General features: G+C 42.7%; 1 non-coding gene across 1 annotated transcript; it reads left to right on the forward strand.

Moving 5' to 3' along the window:
- Positions 1–10,419: 10,419 nt before the first annotated feature.
- On the forward strand, positions 10,420–10,511 carry trnar-ucu (transfer RNA arginine (anticodon UCU)). The gene is given in 2 exon segments: positions 10,420–10,456; positions 10,476–10,511. It is a non-coding gene; the product is annotated as a tRNA-Arg (tRNA).
- The last annotated feature ends 8,179 nt before the right edge of the window (positions 10,512–18,690 follow it).

The raw sequence follows: 18,690 nt of genomic DNA on the forward strand, positions 1-18,690 counted from the left end.
CAACTCTGTCAAAGGCCCAAAAGACCCTTGCATGTCCATCAGAAGATTACCTGCATTTCCACGCATGTCATTTACTGTAACAATTGCTCCCTCTGCTGTCTCCTCGACATTGTGGAAATTGGATACCTAATTACAGACCGCTTTGGAAAACATCTCCGGGACACCCGCACCAAACAACACCACTGGCCTCTGGCTGAACAGTCAACTCTCCCTCCCACACAGCCAAATTCATTCAGGTCCAGGGCCTCCGCCGCTCTCATGAACTGTCCTATCTGTACATCTTCCATCCCACCTATCTGCTCCAGCCTGCGCTGCGACCTTTCATCATTATCCCCACCTCCGTCAATCTAGCACACTCTCCGCTACCTTGTCCCACCCCACCCGCTTCCATTTGTGTCTGTACCCCCTCGGTTCACAAGCCTCTTTCCTGATGAAGTCTCGTGTCCAAAAAGCGATTGTCCTGCTCATTCTTTGCTGCCTGCCCTGCTGCGCTTTTCCAGCATCACACTTTCGACTCAGTGGAGAGGTAGTGGATTTTGTGCTGGGGACTGAAGTCAGAGGCCTCAGTTTTGCAATGATTGAATTGTAAGAAATGTCTGCTCCATCAGGACTGTATGTCAGACATGCCAGGACAATGTTTGACCTGGAGGGAACACGGAGGCGATCGTGTTCATATCCATCTGCTGACCTGCTCGTTCCCTGTGGTGGAAGTTGTGTGCATGAAAGATTCTGACAAAATTCTGGTCAAATTCTTAGTGTCGAAAATCCCTTACCTTCAAGCCATATCTTCAGACAGATTCTAGAGTCTTTTGAAAGACGGTTTCACACTCTCATTTTGGGATCACATCAATTTCGCAGGATATTAGAAGGGGTAGATTTAGAGATCAACCCCTCCACCATAATCTGATGAAGCCACGAATTCTATCCCAAATACAACTTGATCAGATTTCGAACGTGGAAGGAAAAAGCTCTGGTAATAGTGTGAGATAAGTCGTTCACTTATTGTGCGTGTGGACCAGGTTTTAACCTGTCATCAGACTTACACATCTCAATTGCAGTCATAGTGAGGAATGACTGGAAATGTAGGGATTCATTTCCCTGTCTGAACTGAAATCCCATGGACGCAATGATACCAGGAACAAGCCATTCACCTGCTCAGAGTGTGGGAAGGGATTCACTCTGTCACTGACCTGCTGCGACACCAGCTCGTTCAAAATGATGAGAAACGATTTCAGTGTCTGAACTGCGGAAAATGCTTTAAAAAGTCCTGCGATTGGAGAACCGAACACGACGCTCATACTAATGAGAAACCTTTTCCCTCTCCGGAATTTGGAAAATGTTATCAAACCTCTATGTGTTTCATCTCTGAGAAATATGCCCACATAAATAAGAGTCCATTAAAATATATAGAGACCTGACGTCTGACCCACGTGCTCACCCGGAATAGAGACCTATCCAATTCCAAATCTGTGGGACCGTGCTGCAAAGTCCGAGCGACCGGATGACTCATCACCTTTCTCGCCATATTAACAGGACTTTCTAAATGGCATGAGTGCGGGAAGTGCTGCAGAAGGTGCTGAATACTTGCCTGTGTTCAACGTGTTCACACTGAATAAAGACATTTATCATTATAAACGTTCCTGGGGACAGATCATCATGAACGTCATCACATTGTGGAGCGACCTATCAAATATGTAGCCTGTGGGATGTGCTCTCGAGTCTCTGGAGAACTGATTTCCAATCGATATTTTCGAATTGTGAGAGAAGTTTCAAGGAACCTATTCCAGGAATAGGTTTAAGCGATCATCTCAACTCTCAGTACACCATCTGGTTTGCATTTGGCCGCAAGCATTTACCTGCTCCATGTGAGCAAAACAGTTAGGTCACTCATCGACCCAGTTGAGAGAATAGAGGATCCCACTGAGGGAAGGAATTCACTCACTCATCGACCCTACTAAGGCAGCGTAGTGTTTACATATCGCAACAGCAATTGAACATTGTTTTTCTTCACATTTAGGCCTGGAATCAATGTTGGAATATTCTAGATAACAATCAAATAAATCACCTTTGTGTTAAATGCTTTGAGTAGGTAATGAGCAAGCTAGACGAAGTCAAGCCGGTGGAGGTGACCAGCTTGAATTTCCCCAGGCATATGTCAAGGTGCAGTACGGCAAACTGCTAAGGAAGAGGACATGGATTGAGGCTTGTCTGATAGGCAGAAGGCAGACAGTTGGGTAAATGGGTCTTCTCCAGGATGGCAGCCCGTGACTAGTGGAGTTCAGCAGGAGTCAGTGTTGGCAACACATCTATTCACATTATGTATGAAGGATCCATTCAAAGGAATTGAGGGTGTTGTTGCTCCATTTGAAGAAGACACAATGATCGGCGTAAGGGCAGATCTTATTGTTGAAGCGGGCATGCGGCAGAATGACTTGAACAAACTGAGTGCTTTGAAAAAATAGTTGCAGTTGCGGTACTCTGTGGAAAAGTGTGTGGTCATATGTTTGGTGGTAAGAGTAGAGGCACAAACAATTTTATGAAAGCAGAAAGAATTCAAAGTTCAATTTTCTCTTATGTTTCACATGCAGTTTCAGTTGGTGTTTTGGAACGCAAATACAATGCAGGTGTTCAGTTCAAGCGAATAGGAAAGCATGGGCAGAGGTTTATACCTAAGTCAATAGGAGGCTCTGGACAGATACATTTGGAACATTAGGAGCAGGTCTAGACCCCATATCGAAGTGATGATATATTTTGAGTGGTGGATCGGAGGTTTATAATGGCTGACTCAGTGGCGAGTACCCATGTCTTGCGGGCTCAACGATGTTGGTTCGATATCTACTTTGGATGACTGTGTATTTGGAGTTTGCACATTCCTCCCCAGACGAAAGATGTGCGGTTGACGTCCTTTGGTCAAGGGAAATGCAGAGTTACAGGAATTGTGTAGACATGTGAGTTTGGGTGTGATTCCCTTCGCAGGATTAGTGGGGGCTTCTTGGTCCGAATGGCTGGGTTCCACATTGTAGGTATTCCGTTAGAACAATGTTGATTGCTGAGATTTACGCCTTGTCATAAGACTTTTTTTTAAAAAAAGGGGACAGCTTCCATATAAACAAGTGGTTTCAAGTGAATCTCTTGAACGATATAAGGAGTGGAGGGGCATTCTTAAGGAGGATATTATAAAGGTCAATCGAGGATATGAGATGTCATCAGAACATAAAGCTAAGTATAGTCTAAAGAGAATCTACAATAATTAAGAACTTGAGACCAAATAGGACTTTAAGATGAAAGAGCTCACCTTTGTCTTGAATCTCAGCAGATGGAGAGACATATAATGTTCACCTCGCGTCAGTTTACACCATGGAGAACGACATAACGGGTACAATTAAATAATGATGTTTTGAAAGTCATTCACATTGAAAAGGGGATGGGCTGGAGGACCTGGAAAATATAAAGTTGGATATTTCTCTGGGATCTGATCTCCTGTATCCCGGAAACTTGTGGGAATTCGGGAAAGAAACCTTTGGAACTTTTGTAGAAATATTTTTATCATCTATTATGACGAGTGGGGCGCCGAATGACCAGGGGGATGGCTATTGTGCCTTTGTTTAGAAAGGAATTCACGGAGAAGCCTGGGAGCGGTAGATGATTGTGTCTGGTTATGGTCGTGGGTAAGTTGGTTGGTGCAATTCTAAATGATAGGATTCATATGAATGTTTAGATACAAGTAATGAATCGGGATAATCAGTATGGTTTTTCACAGAATTGATTGAGTTTTTTGAGTGCGTAACCAAGAAGATCAATGAGGACAAAGTAACAGACTTTGCTCACTTGGACTTTAATAAAATATTTTACACGGTTCCACATGGTTGACTAATTCATAAAGTTAGATCGCATGGAGTTAAATGTAAGTTTTCCACTTAGATATAAAATTAGATTAACAGCAGTATGCTGAGAATGGTGGTGCAGGGTCGTTTTCAGACTGAAGGACTGTTACCAAAGGTGTCCCATTGGCTGAGCGCACATTCATTTCTTTTACATTTAAATAAATGATTTAGGTGGCAAGATAGAAGTAAATTTGCAAAATTGGTAGTAGAAGATTGTGAAGCGATTTTCTCGTCAGGTCAGTTTCTCTCTGGCCTCGAGTTTAAAAAGCGCGTGGGAATGGAGTGGAAAAGGGTCATTCTTCCATCTTGAAGCGCACGATATCAGGCATACATCTATTCTCGTCTCGGTTTGCTGCAGTTACATTCACCCTGTGATCTTAAATGACATAACAATGGTACTGAAGGTTGACCTGGTCACACTGTTGTAACCCCTTTGAGGAGCGTATTCTCATGTTCACATACAGAGGCAGTCACACAGGCACGTTCCCCGACAGTGACAGTGTCCTCAGGATTCTCCCCAAGCCATGTGCTTTACGTCTGTAAGTTTCTCCAGAGAAAGGCGGCTTTAAGTGGAATACAAGGCACTTCGCCAGAAAATGTGCACCGTTGCGGTGAGCCGCGATATGGAATGGATACTAATCTGAAATAATCGAACACGCTTCTCATGTGTAACTTTCAATAACACAAATCCCAGCAAAACAAGCCGCCTGGCTCCTGGGGCCTGACAGGATAGCGCCCAGCAGACATTCCTCACAAAAAACAACGGACCCACGGCAAAATCTAAACACTTTCACGTCTCATCTTGTTCTATTTCTGCCTCTGTCACACCTCCACTTTCCCCTGAACGTCCAGTCCCGATGTCAATGAGCTGTTTGATATAAACAGAGGCACATCGAGAAAGTAATCTTTATCTCAAAAGCAGAGCCAGGGAATGTAAGCTGCAAGGGCTTGCTCTCGGCTGGTTAATGAGACATCACGGTCTCATCGCCCTGATTATCAGATAGACTGATTCCACAAATATGCACCGTAATAGTTATTACCAATGAAATGTGCCAATGAATAAGTCTGCACCAGTCCAACACAATCCCCTGAACGGTTCTTATCTCATTTGGCGTCACTTTTGTCAGAGGGGCAAACGTATTCAGTAATGGAAGTGTACAACTAAATGGATCTTACCTGCTTTGGAGTTTTCTGCCTTTTCCATCCTGACAGGCGGTTGGTTGCAGATTACTAACGTTCCTTGCCTGAGTTATACGCATTTCACCTCATCCTGCGATTTGAATTTGAAACAAGAAAGCAGAGAACAAGCACTCTTCAAGTTCACTCTCGGCTCTCAATTACAGTTAGAAAATGCTTAACTGCAATGAGGAATCCACAGTGGAATTAACGCCCATCGCGTCAACCACTTGGCCACAACTGCAGAAGCGCGCTAGTAAACTTGTTTCAAGTTTATTTGTTTGAATTCAATCACCACAGTTTCGATAGGGTTAAATGTCAGGACATGTTGGACTGTGTAAACAATCTCGGTGGTTGAAATGGTTATTCAGTTAAAAAGAAAGGGAGAGATTGCAGGAGAAACTAAACAGATCTGGCAGCATTTGGGGAGAGATAAACAGAGAAACGGTTTCTGTTCTGAACTCGGTAAAATCCCGGAACTGTGCGGACAAAAAAAAACAACAGATTCTGTGAGAACAGCTGTCGCTCTGTTCCTGGGTCGTGGGAGAACAGCAACCTGTCAGTGAAGAGCCGAACGCACTGACTAACATCGCCACAGAGACTGTTGAGCCAATGGCTTCAATGATCCCCGAATGCAAGCTGCAGCCTGCTCCTCCCATATTGACAATCATCTTTAATTAGTATGTCGTTTCCGAAATAAATCCTAGGCAATTCACGGTGAAGACATGGGAATAGTCTGATCCCACCCTTTACAGTCACATGCATGACACCGGAAATCAGTTATCCTCCTACAGAGATCGCCTCATTTCCAGCCTTTCAGTGTCCTATCTATTCCCGCATTTTCTAATTGCCCCGGAGCTGAGATGAGATTTGACTTCCTGACGTGCAGAACAGAATCCTTTAATGTCACAGATCAATTCAAGTCCGGAGTACATCAGAGTCAAGATACCGGCCTCCGAAAGAACAGAAAGATTTCTAAACTGTCTCTGACCAGCCGGCCAGTTCACCCCTCATTTTCCACTGAATCCGCGTCCCAAGGAATATCTAAAGATTCACAAAGCTCGACGCTGGGATTTCTGTTTTGCTTGTTGAAAGGTTTCCCATTTGACAATTGGCAACATTTTCCCAGATTCTTTTCACAATCCTCTGCTTTGCACCATGTAGAGAGATAAATAAACCTCCTTTTGTGGAGAGATTCACGTCTCTGGAAATGTTTTCTTTGGAGCAAGATTCCTGTATGTCAAGAAATCAGCAGACCTGAGAACATATCGAGTTGTTGAGACGGTTTTTCTGGAGTTCCAGAGATAACTAATCCAACAAGAAATCATTTAAAATCAATTGTGAGTGAAACATGCTCGGTATTGATGAGAGATTGAATGCATATAAAGGATCCATTTTCATCAGCAGAGAGATTAATAATATAGCAATGATCGAGGGAAAAAAGATGTACTTTTATCGCGCCTTTCAGCTCCACTCCAATAACAGGCACTGAAGCACCTGTAAAGCAGATGTGTCATTGTCAGTAATAACGTGCTCATCAGGGCAGTTTGTTCAAACAGAGGTTAAAAAGAAAACTCAGAACTGGCACTGGAGACAGCAGTGAGATTGTGTTTTACTTTAAAAGTTTGTTCTGTTCTACTTTATATCCAGAATAGTGAAGGACCGGAGATCCCAATCTCAGGGGAAGGGGTTACCCACATAAGAAATAAATGAGGAGGATGTTCTCACATTCAGAGGGTAGCAAGTATGTAGAAACATTTACAGCAGAGGCCTTTCAAAACTGAGTATATTCAAGGCTTCAATTATCTCTCTGTTAATAGCATGGAGAAAGGGGCAGTGTGAAATGTGTCCAAATTTGCTGACAATACACACGCATGGGAGAGCATGTTATGATGAGATCGTGGCAATATGAATAGGCATATAGATAGATTGGGTGAGTGGGCAAAAACTTGTCAGATGCAGTTACATGTCCGGACTTTGAGGTCATGCACGTTGGTCGGAAGATTCAAAAGACAGAGTACCATTCAAATCGAGAGAAAGTAGAAGAAACGTGCGACACCGTGGAGTCTTATACACGGCACAAACAAAGTTTAGTATCATATTATTTCCATGGCAAAAAGGATGGCTCCCTTTACGATTGCTAACAATGAAAGAGATGACTTCCCAGGAAAGAAAATAATAACTGAAACTTATAGCCGAATCGAAAATTTAGAAAAGACTTGGATCATTCCAATGGACGACGTTAATGTTTATGGTTCTCTAACATTTATTTACAATGGGGCTGAGTGTGGGAATTAGGGGAGCTGCGGAGTGGAAGTCAGATTACCCATGATTACTCTCATCCTTCATCTGTCTTCGTCATTTTGTACGTTTTATTTCGCATTTTGCTTCCTATGAGTGCCCTTGTAAACTGTATCCGCTGATGACTTATTTCCCTGGTTGTTCTTCATCACGACCCGAAAGAAATCAACATTCGTTTCTTCTGAATCTCGGTAATCTCTGATCAAATGTCACCAGCACCTCGACATTTTCCACGTCGGTCTGCCTTCTTGAAATATTAATTGATCCGTCACTGTGTTACTGTTGCACAAATCAAGAACAAATCAAACCGCACCAATAGCATCTAGGATGTAAACGCAGATAACTGCAGCCGCTCCCCAGAGCACTGCCAACTGTGCGATCACAGAAGCAGACATTGTACAGCCAGAAAACTCAAAACAACAGAAACACTCTTTTGGGCTGTTTCTCAATCAGCAATCGAATTTTACATTGGTAATATCAACAGTTCCCTCACACAAGGAACTACCTAATGCTGCAGACGGAGGATAACGTGTGGACTGTAGATACTGGAGATCAGAGTCAAGAGTGTGGTGCTGGAAAACACAGCAGATCAGGCAGCATCTGAGGAGTAGCAGAATCGACGTTTTGGCTGAATATCTGATGAAGTGTTCATGTCAGAAACATCCATTCTCCTGCTTCTTGGATGCTGCATAACCTGCTGTACTTTTCCAGCAACACATTCTCCATTGCTGCAGATTGTCACACATTGCGAGATTCCAGCCACGGAATCAGCGACACTCTGTGTCATGAGTCAACTTACTGCGGACACCTGGCAGTGGTGTTTCATGTCAAGTTGATCTTCAAGAATGCGTATCGTGAGTTGTCTGTCCTGTATAATGTTTCCTGCAGTCACGACATGCAACATTTTTTTTCCAAATTTGTCTTGCCTATGATGGGTATTTGGTCCATTTTTTGGTGAATTGTTGTCAAATATGTCTTTCGGTTTATGCTGTCTCATAACTCCGAGTGGTCAGAGGGGTCTGGCTGTACGTGCCGAGACATACTTTTACCTATAATTTAGAGAGCTTGGTTTGTTTGGTAATGGCATGTCCTCCTGGCGTTGGTTTTGACAATGAATCTGCGGGAATATCTATTGTTGCAAAATATTTCTGGAAGATCCACTAAACAACACAACCAGCTGTTCCAAGTAGCAATGCACAGCGATGACGAGGACAACAAATTCGACTGTGACAACACAAATACATTGGGGCCAGCTAAACAGAGTGAAGCCAGAGAATTTCTAGAATGACGAGACTCATCCAATAACTCCATTAAAAAACAAGTTGATCTGGACTCAACATATTGGGACATGTAAAGTAACGACAAGAAACAGCAATTGAATGCAGTGGGAAATAAATCAAATCAATTCGAAACGCTGCAGGACAGCAGCGCTTCACATGAGTTTCATCTGCCTTGAAGATATCACCGAGAAAGGGGAGGAAACGGCCGCAAACCAACTTCCCAAAACCATCGAACTTCCCCACACCATCTGCATCCTTCACCTGAACAACAGATTTTTACACAAACCTTGAAACCCTGAAACAGTCAGAGCCGCCCCAGCGGGAAAATGAACACTGGCATCCCACGTGACAACTGAGGTTACCAAACGCCACCAGGTGGATGTCAGAACTAACTGAGGCTGAAAGCCACTTGTGCATGCCCTTGTCAATAACACCTGCTTGATTATCCTCATCCCATTTTCCATCATTTAACGTTGTATGCCTTAAGCATTACAAATTCACAGTTAAGTATCTCTGAAGATTATTAGAATTTCTGCCGCTCTGACTCATAGGGACAATGATGTCCAGATTCCAATGACTCGCAAGCTGATAAAAAATTTTTTATGTAGAGCTACTCGAACGTTTATGACTCTTATCTTAAATCTATGATTAATTGATCCATCCATCATCGAGAAATCTTTCGTTAAGTGTACCCAATCCATGCCCCTCATTATTTCCTACATCTCAATACTGTCTCCTCTCAATCTCTCCTGCTCTCACAAAAGCAAAGCCAGTCTGTCGAAACTCTTTCATAGCTGAAGTTCTTAAATCCAGACAATATATTGGCAAATCACTTCTGCACCATTTCCACAGCTGTCATATCGCTTGTTTTATGTGAATTGCAGAATTATACATAACACTCTACCGAGAGACGAACAAAGACTAGAAATAAATGTGGGGAATTCGCAAACGTTGGTCTTTTCCAATAAAGTATCTTTTCCTCGATACTGTTCTGCGTCCTTTTCATGAATCCAGTGCTCCAATGATATCTGGTCCATGCAAATCAAACACTTTACATGAGAATTGATAACCCAACCACATTATCTGATTGCTTAAAGCTCCTCATGGTGGTATTGGTGCAAGTTCACCTAACAAGAGTGACAGCTGCAGCACTAACTTAACGGTGTCAATGTGAAAGTGAATGTTACTTTGTGCAATGCCCCAGTGGCATGTGAGGAAGGATAGAATGGAAGAATAGTGATCGAGAAAGGGAGAGACGTCTCCGAGATTAGGTGCAGATAAAGTTTGAAGCAAGAAAATCATCACCTTCGAGAGAATTTTAACCTTAAAAATTGATTTCTTCCTTTCTGCGTTTGTTTTGCAAGGGTTATGTGGAGTAACATGGAACAAATGCGCATTACTGATACTCGGATTTGAATGGAGGTTGCTTCGGCCACAATGCAGAGGATGAGCCACTATACGATCACGTGAAAAAATAACCAACAGTAAAAGCAATGGCTAAGATTGGCGAGGAACAGCACCACATGCACAAGAGGATAACCTACTGAGATTGGGTTGTATCGTCATCTTCGATGTCCTCAGTGGCTGTGGAGAATCCACCATTGAGAATGTTGAAGACTGATTTCGACTTGATGAGCCAGAGCACTTGATGAGCCAGAGCACGAATGGATAAGGACCAGGTACCAGAAAGTGTGACGAGGACAGACAGGCGCGAGATGGGTGTCCTGAATGCAATGCGTCAAAGGCAAACTTGTGTGCTTAAAGGTAACAGAAGGCGCGGCTCTGTGGCGCAATGGAAAGCGCGTTGGACTTCTACATCTCTATTCAGGTTGCTATTCAAAGGTTGTGGGTTCGAATCCCATCAGGGTCGTGTTTTAATTTATGTTTTGCAAAGTGGTCAGACCAGACTCGGCTGCTCATCTGCAAAACCAGTAATATTCGTGCATAAACCTAACTGTCTCGAAACGGAACATTTTCCTCCCACAGATTTACATTATCGATGTCTATTTATGGTCGAGATCGATAAATACCTGTTAGCCAGTACGATGTTGTGGATGGGCTGGAAAAAGACATAAAATTGTTGTGTGAGCCATGATGATATCAAATTACGTGGCAGAACAGGATCGGTGTTAAGAATGGCCTCCTTCTGCTCCTTTGTGTCTGTGCCATTTCTGGCCAAGGTTTTTAAATAATCACAATGAGGACAATATGAATTAAACGCCAAATAATATTTTGGTCTCATCTCCACTTCGCTTCCCTCCCGGCTGGAATAGACAGCTCTTGTTTCAGCTTTAGATCAGACAGCAGAGGATTCTCACAATTTCTCCTTCAGGCTGAATGTTCCTTCAAATAGGTTTCCAAGTGGACACATGGAGCAAGCAATTGCATGGATGCTGAGGATTCAGGGGCAGATTTCCCCTTTGCTGGGCTGGAATTCTGGCCAAGGTAATGAACGTGAATTTCTGACATTTGAATCTTACTCTGGATTCTTGCGACTTTACGAATTAAACTGAATTTAATTTGCCCTTGCAGAACATTATTCAATCTTCACTGTGCATAAAAACCATGCCACATGCTCGTGCACGTAGTATGCTGAACATTGTTGATGTTGTGTGTAGTGTGGGTCGATGTCTCAAATGTACATGCCAAAGGAAGTTGGTGAAATATCAGTGAATCGAATTGTCTGACGATTTGCCGCCGATAGAAGGAAAATCCCAGTACAATGGCCACATAACATTGCCTGTGACCAACGCAGGAAGCCATGGTAAATGTATGCAGTATTCAATAAAACCGATTTTCACCACATTTATCTATGACATTTTCCTGAAGCTGATGCTTCATAATCGATGATCCATTATCAGTATAACCACCTCTGCACTGCGTTTCATTTCAGATACACAGAAAAAAAATGAGTAATTGGGTTTAGGGGCCTAGTGGTAAGATCAGGAGCCGTTTGTCACAATTAGACGGCAGGTCCAGTGGTGCAGTTAGTTAGCTTGCTATACTTGCATGACAGAATGGCAGCACATGAACTGCCAAAGTTGTGCATTGGATTCTCGCCAGGTGTTTGTTTTACTGATACTGACCAGAGATGATTGCAACTTCAAGCTGAAGAACAGTTTAAACCCGGAATATTACATTGCAATAAAGTGCTTTTGGCACTAATGTTGCACCGACCTGTAAGACTAATCTGAAGTCCATCTGACCAGCATTTTGACATTATAAGCCGTAAGTTTATCCAATGATCATTTAATTGCCCTGAAGGTTGGTGAGTCTACGACTGTTGAAGACAAGGCATTCTGCACCCTTACTACTCTCTGAGAAAGGCATCTACCTCGGCATCTATCACCCTCAAATTACATCGATATGCCCTTGTGCCAACCATCACCATTTGAAGAAAATGTCTTCACTGTCCACCTTACGGCAAACTCTGATAATCGTTTATGTCTCTATTAATTCACTTCTCAAACTTCTTATCTCTATCAAAAACAGCCTCAAGTCCCTCAGCCTTTCCTCGTAAGACCTTCCCTTCACAGAAGGCTACATCCTAGGAAAACTCGTCTGCAACCTTTCCAATGCTTTCACATCCGTCCTATAACGTGGCGACCAGAACCGCACGCACATCGACAAGTTTGGCCATGCCAGACAAATGTCTGGAGCTGCAAAGTGATCGTTTGGCCCTGAAACTAAATCCCTCTCCCAATAAAAACACTGTGCTCACTGCAAACAAACCCATCTACGTGTGTGTTAACTTTCAGAGTTTTATGTACATGGACGCCGAGATCGCTCTGGTCATCTAAGCTTCCAAGAATATTACAATTAACCCAGAACGTTGTATTCTTGTTGCTCATTCCAAAGTAAATCACCTCACACTTTTCCACAATAACCTCCATATGCCAACTCTGAGCCCCGATCTTCAGATTATTCATGTCCGTCTGTAACCTGCAGCAGACTTCGGCACTGTTGACAACTCCATCGACCGAGTGTGTTCTGCGAATTTACTCATCCATCATCCCATGCCCGAACCCAGGTCATTTATAAAGGTGACAAACAGCAGTGGACCCAAAAAGGAACCTTATGGTACACCATGAGTAACTGAACTCCAGGATGAATATTTTCCATTAACTGCCACACTCTGTGTTCTTTCAGCGAGCCAATTACTGATCTTAACCGCGAAATCACCGTCAATCCCATGTCACTGTATTTGATGCAACAGCCGACCGTGCCTTCGTGAAAACCATATCCACCATGTTAACCACTTTACTCCCATCCACCTGTTTGTTGACCTTTTCAAAAACCTCAATAAAGTTTGTGAGGCACAACCTGCTATTCACAAAATCGTGTTGACTGTTGCGAATCAACTTGTTCCTTCTTCGGTGATCATAAATCATATCTCTAATAATCTTTCCCAAAAGTTCACCCAGAAGGAAGTATGACGACTGTTCTATAATTACCAGTGTTCTCCCTACTCCCCTTCGTGAAGAAGGAGACAATATTTGCTGAACTCGATTCTTCTCGCACTGATCACATAGACACTGACGAAATAAAGTTGGAAGTCAAAAAGTTCTGCAATCTCCTCCCACGATTCCCAGAGAATCCTAGCATACATCCCATCAAGCCAAGAGGACAAATCTATTTTCAGGCTTTCAAGAATTGCTAACACTCGTAGTTATGAATGTCAATTTCATTTATTCTAACAGATTGCATCTCAAAATTCTCTTCGGCAACATTGTCTTTTTCATTTGAGATATGATGAAAAATATACATTCAGCGCCTCTCCTATCCTCGGACTCCGTTGACGACTTCCTACTGCTGTTCTTGACAGGCCCGAATCATATGCCAGATATTCTTTTATTCTTGAACTGACAAGAGAAAGCTTCAGGGTTTTAAATTACCCTGCGAGCTAAAGATTTTTTTATGTCCCCTCTTCGCTCTGAGAAGCTCTCTCTTTTGGCCCTTCCTTGCTAGCTTTTAATTTTCAAGTGCCCTAACTCAGCCTACATATTTCATGTTTCGACGCACTGCCTTCTCCCTTTTGACAAGAAATTCAACTTTTTGAGTAAAAATTGCTCTCTGTCTCAACCTCATATTCCCTGCATGACGCACACATACTTATCAAGGACATGCATGAGCGCTTCCCTGAACAAGCTCCATATTTCAAATGTGCAAAACCCCTGCGTTTGCTTTCCCATCTGGTGCATTCTAACTCTTGCCTGAGCGCACCATACTGGCCTTTCTTCAAGCGGAACCTCATGCTCTTCTATATATATATATATAATATTTGGAAAGTTAAACTTCCCCACTACAACTACCCTGTTACTTCCGTTCCTATCCAGAATCATGTTTGCAATCTTTTCCTCCATATCTCTAGAACATTTTGGTGGTAACCTCTACTTGCCTGATTTTAATCTCAGAATATTCTAGTTCAGCAGATTGAGTCGGGTCCTCACCAAATATCCTTTCTGCTACCATAGTACTGTCTTTGACTAAAAACGCCACATCTCCCCCTCTGTAACGACTTTCCTGCTCTTACTGAAAAGACGAAACTGAGGTGCAAGCAACAACCATTCCTTTCAGTGCTCCATTATGTCTCTGAAATGGCCACAATATTGAAGCCCCAGTCAACAACCCATGACACCTATGTTATATCAGATGCTCCTAGCGGTGAAGTAGATACAATTCAAACCAACTTCATCCTTGCCAACATTCAGTTTCAAACCCGAAAATCTATTTATGTCCGAACCACTCAAAACTTCCTGCAAACTGCAGCTAAAATTTCGGTTCGCACTCTGCTGCTGAATTCGTTTAAACCCTCCTGAGGAGCTTTAGAAATTTATCCACTCAGGATATTGGTACCCTTCCGGTTCAGGTAAAGACCATCCTGTTTGTTGAGGTCCAACCGACTCCAAAATATGCCCCAACTATCCAGATATCAAAATCCCTATCATCTGCACCGTCCTTACAACCACGTGTTCATCTGCTCTCTCTCTATTCTTTCCCTCACTATAACTTGGCATGTGTAAACCATCAGAGAGAACAACTCTGTTTGATCTCGATCTAAGATATCACCCTGGATCCCTGAGTTTCTGCCATGCATCCACATCACTTTTATTATATATGTTGTTAGTGTGTTTGTGAAACATGACCTCGGGCTGCTCCCCCTCCCCCTGAAGTATCTTGAAAACACGCTGCGAGACATCACAAACCCTGGTAACTTGGAGGTATCACATCAATCATGAGCCTGCCCTGTACCCACAGAAACTGCAATCTGTCCCCCTCACTATGTAGTCCTCAATAACTATTGCTCTCCTCCACTTTCCCCTACCCTTCTGATCACAGGGACGAACACTGTGCCAGAGATCTGTACCCCATGGTTTACCCCTCGTAGCTCATCACACACACACACACACACACACACACACACACACACACACACACACACACACACACACACACACACACACACACACACACACAAGTCTGTGTGTGTGTGAATTCAGAATATTTGGAATGGATGGTCGGCCATTTGAATGTTCTTCCCGTCGAATGTGTGAGCTATATGTATGTACATATATATAAATGTGTGTCCGCATGCATGTATGTGCGTGTGTGCATATATATTTAAAAGTTGCAAAAGAACATTGAGTAAAACAGCATTTATTCAAAAAAATCTGATTTTGTGGAGTGTTCTCTCCTTGGGAAATACCTCAGTCACTTAAGACCAGCCATAAAGACCCCCTGACTGAATATCGATTACTCACTAGAGATACAGAGGTGATTTTTGAAGTCGATGACGTTTCTCATGTCGCTGAGCCTGCGCTGTGTTAAATTCCGGAAAGGAGGTTTAGCTCGCTTCATATTACTAATTTTGCTGCAAACTTGCACAGTCCATAAAAAACAATCCAAAAATTATTAGGTTTATCTCATTGGACATTTTGCCTGTTATCAGAAAAACTGGAATAAAAATGACAAATATGTATTTAAGTACTGCTATGAAGATTACAGAATTCAAACAGGAATTTTTCGTGTCTTGTCACTAGATATGGTTGGGCGAGATGAGTGAGCAGCAAATGAACTCACTCCCTTCTCTGTGATTGCAGCCAGATTTTCCAATGCAACAGATGAAAGAACAAAGGTGCATTACACCGGCAGGTCAGTTCCAACTCACGACAGTATAGTTTCACTTTGATGTTCGCCATCTTCTAAAGTATTAGCTTAGTGGGGAGATCAGGATCCTGAAGGTATGCTGAGATATTGCGAGAATTAATCCCACACTGTTGGCATCATTTTATATCATAAACCAGTAATGCAGCGGACTGAGCTAACCGGCTTCCATTTAATGCTGAGCTAACACACAGAGCTCAGTTCTTTTACAATTTATAGAAGTTCATGTGGAACAAGCTGCTAAACCTTTCCTCACAATCCGCTCATTCTATACTTAGTCGTGCTCAATTGCGGGTGTTATGAGGTTTCTTTCCAATAAACGTTAACCAATTAGAGAGTGTGCACCGAACGCGTACCCATGACGGTCGCCCAGATTCCCTGTCCCCGTTAAATTCATTCCTTGTGTGTCTGCACGTGTCTTCACAAATATATTAGAATCAGCTTCTGAGTATTTTTTTCCTGAGAAAACGTAAACATTTTCGAGTTCAATAGCTGTAGAAGGAAAAAGATTGCGAGCTCCAAACTTCTCTTTATCATTCATCGCTGGTTTTGAAGTTCTATAGCCTTGAAATAGATCCATCAGAATGAGGGCATTTCCCCACTATTTACTCTCGCTAAATTCACATCGCCTAGAAACCTTCTATACGGACACAACTCAGTTTTTCCTGGTGTCACGCCTCATGATCTATTCATCTTTTGCACCATTCCATGAAACCCCGCTTTGTCTTTTCAAATGGCATTGTCCCCCACTACATCGTTGGCTTCCTTTCCATTATTCTGTTTCCAACTAAACGCTGTCCATTCTTCCTGACGTCTTTTCATTCCAGTCATCGCCATCCATTTCTTTTATCATCTCTTTATGTCCGAGTATAGTCCATGTTAAGAAAGGATGCTGCGGTCAGAACAACACATGACAACCCGCTCTAATGCTGTATACGACCATTACCAATGTAGGGAAAATGGAGGTAGTTCAGTCAAAAGTGAATTCGTTGGTTGTTGCACAATGGATCAATCACTGATTGGGTCATGACTGTTTTTCCTCACTTTTCTCCTCTGTCTGAATATTTGCTAAAGCAACACAATAAGGGAACATGGAATACCTACAGTTCAGAAACTGACAATTCGATGCAACAAATGAACACCTTTCCTCCAGGGATTAACCCTCACAGAACAATTCCTTACTCTTTTTCTCTTCATTTTCTCCTGAATAAAGCACCTTACTGTCAGTCGACCCAGTTGTAGGCAAATCATATCTCTGGCGCAGTGAGGCAGCAGTAATAACCAGTGAGCCACCTTGCGGCACTGTACAATATTGCAAGGCACATGTGGACGCGTTTGAAATGCGATTCCTGTCAAAGATGCTCTACTTTTGATATTGCCCGTATCAGGAACAATAAATCCTGATTCCCTGACCAAGAAATGAACTCAAACCACAGCGGTGAAAACGCTGCATTGTAACCACTAGTCGACCAGGAAGGACGGCATGTGCAATTGCGTCTTCTCTTAACAGCAGAGCTTTCTTTTCCTGCGATGAGAAATTCCTTCCAAAAAAGAGTATTCGTGAAACCGTGCTTTTACAGCACAGATTAATACATTATGTCAGTGCCAGTCGTCAAAAATCCAAATATTCTCGTTTCCAGTTTCCACTAATTGGCCCACAGCCTGACATCTGAAGTATTCATCTGAATGTGGCTTTCCCTGCAAAGTTTTAATCTCAAATGCACCAGCGAATGAGACTGATGTCAGATAGCGTCAAATTTGTTCATGAACTGTGGGAGAACTGAACCTTATTTTGACCCATAGAGGGAACAATACAGACACATCTTTTGAAAGTGACAAAGGCCTCAAGAGAGCCCAACTTCCATAAAATGTGGAATTGACCCGTTTGGCCTCTTTTTTCTTCACTACAAGCTTTAAAATCCGATTGTGTTTACCTTATCAGAGGGGTTAACAGGCAGGAGGCTGTCCTTCGAGGACTGCCCCAATCGTGAATAATTGGTACCCGCTAATTGTTGACTTCTCCACCTTTGAGGCAGCCTGGCTAGCTGTGCTCTTCAAGCCTACTACTTGTTTAATTTGAATTCCAGCAGATTCCTGTCTCTACATACGGAATGGAAGCATTCTGCCGCATCCCTGCACGTATTCGTCCTCCACTGTTTCACCGTCACGTTACTGCTTCTAATGAGTCATGTTGTTCTTCCTGCCAAACGAAGGCATTCTTCGCATCAGAAGCTTGTCATCCTCATGTTTCTCGAAGGAAAAATACGGATGTGGACTTCTAAACTGAAACAGATGCGGCCTGGTCTGCGTAAAAATAACTTCCTGCTGTTACTTCAAAAATAATTCCTAATAACATAGAGAACGCACCTTCCGATGTCTGCTGCAATAGTTGCAAGAAAATTCAGTCAGGCTGCAGTGAAATTCAAGGTTACAACCCCGGGTTTACATAACCAGTGCTTGAATCACTGAGCTATGGAAGCACTAACACAGGCGCCGTTTTGCGACTGACCAAAGACGATGACCTCTAGCAGAAAAACTTTGGTGATCTCAATTTTGTGATACAAGCTTCGTTTTGAGTGACAAAATACGACTTGAAACCCACTTTTTTGATCACTTGTTGGATATAACAGTTTGTCAGCTTCCAAATGTCTCATAATGAGACAGGGATCAACATTTGTTTAAACTCCATCAGAGTAAAAGCTTTGAATTTTTTTTATATAAAAGACACGATGTAGTATTGATATCAATAAATTGCCCCGATTTTAGCATGTATAACAGTTTTTTTTTCTTAATTACTTGGTGAGTAATTCCTTTCCTATAGCCTGGTGCGATTTACGTCGCTTCAGGATTTCATAATTTCTTACCTTGGCAGCTGCGGTTTAGGC

The sequence above is a fragment of the Chiloscyllium plagiosum genome, unplaced genomic scaffold, assembly GCF_037043375.1.
Source record: "Chiloscyllium plagiosum isolate Xiang-an unplaced genomic scaffold, Cpla_swu_hap1 HiC_scaffold_45, whole genome shotgun sequence".
Taxonomy (NCBI): Eukaryota; Metazoa; Chordata; class Chondrichthyes; order Orectolobiformes; family Hemiscylliidae; genus Chiloscyllium; species Chiloscyllium plagiosum.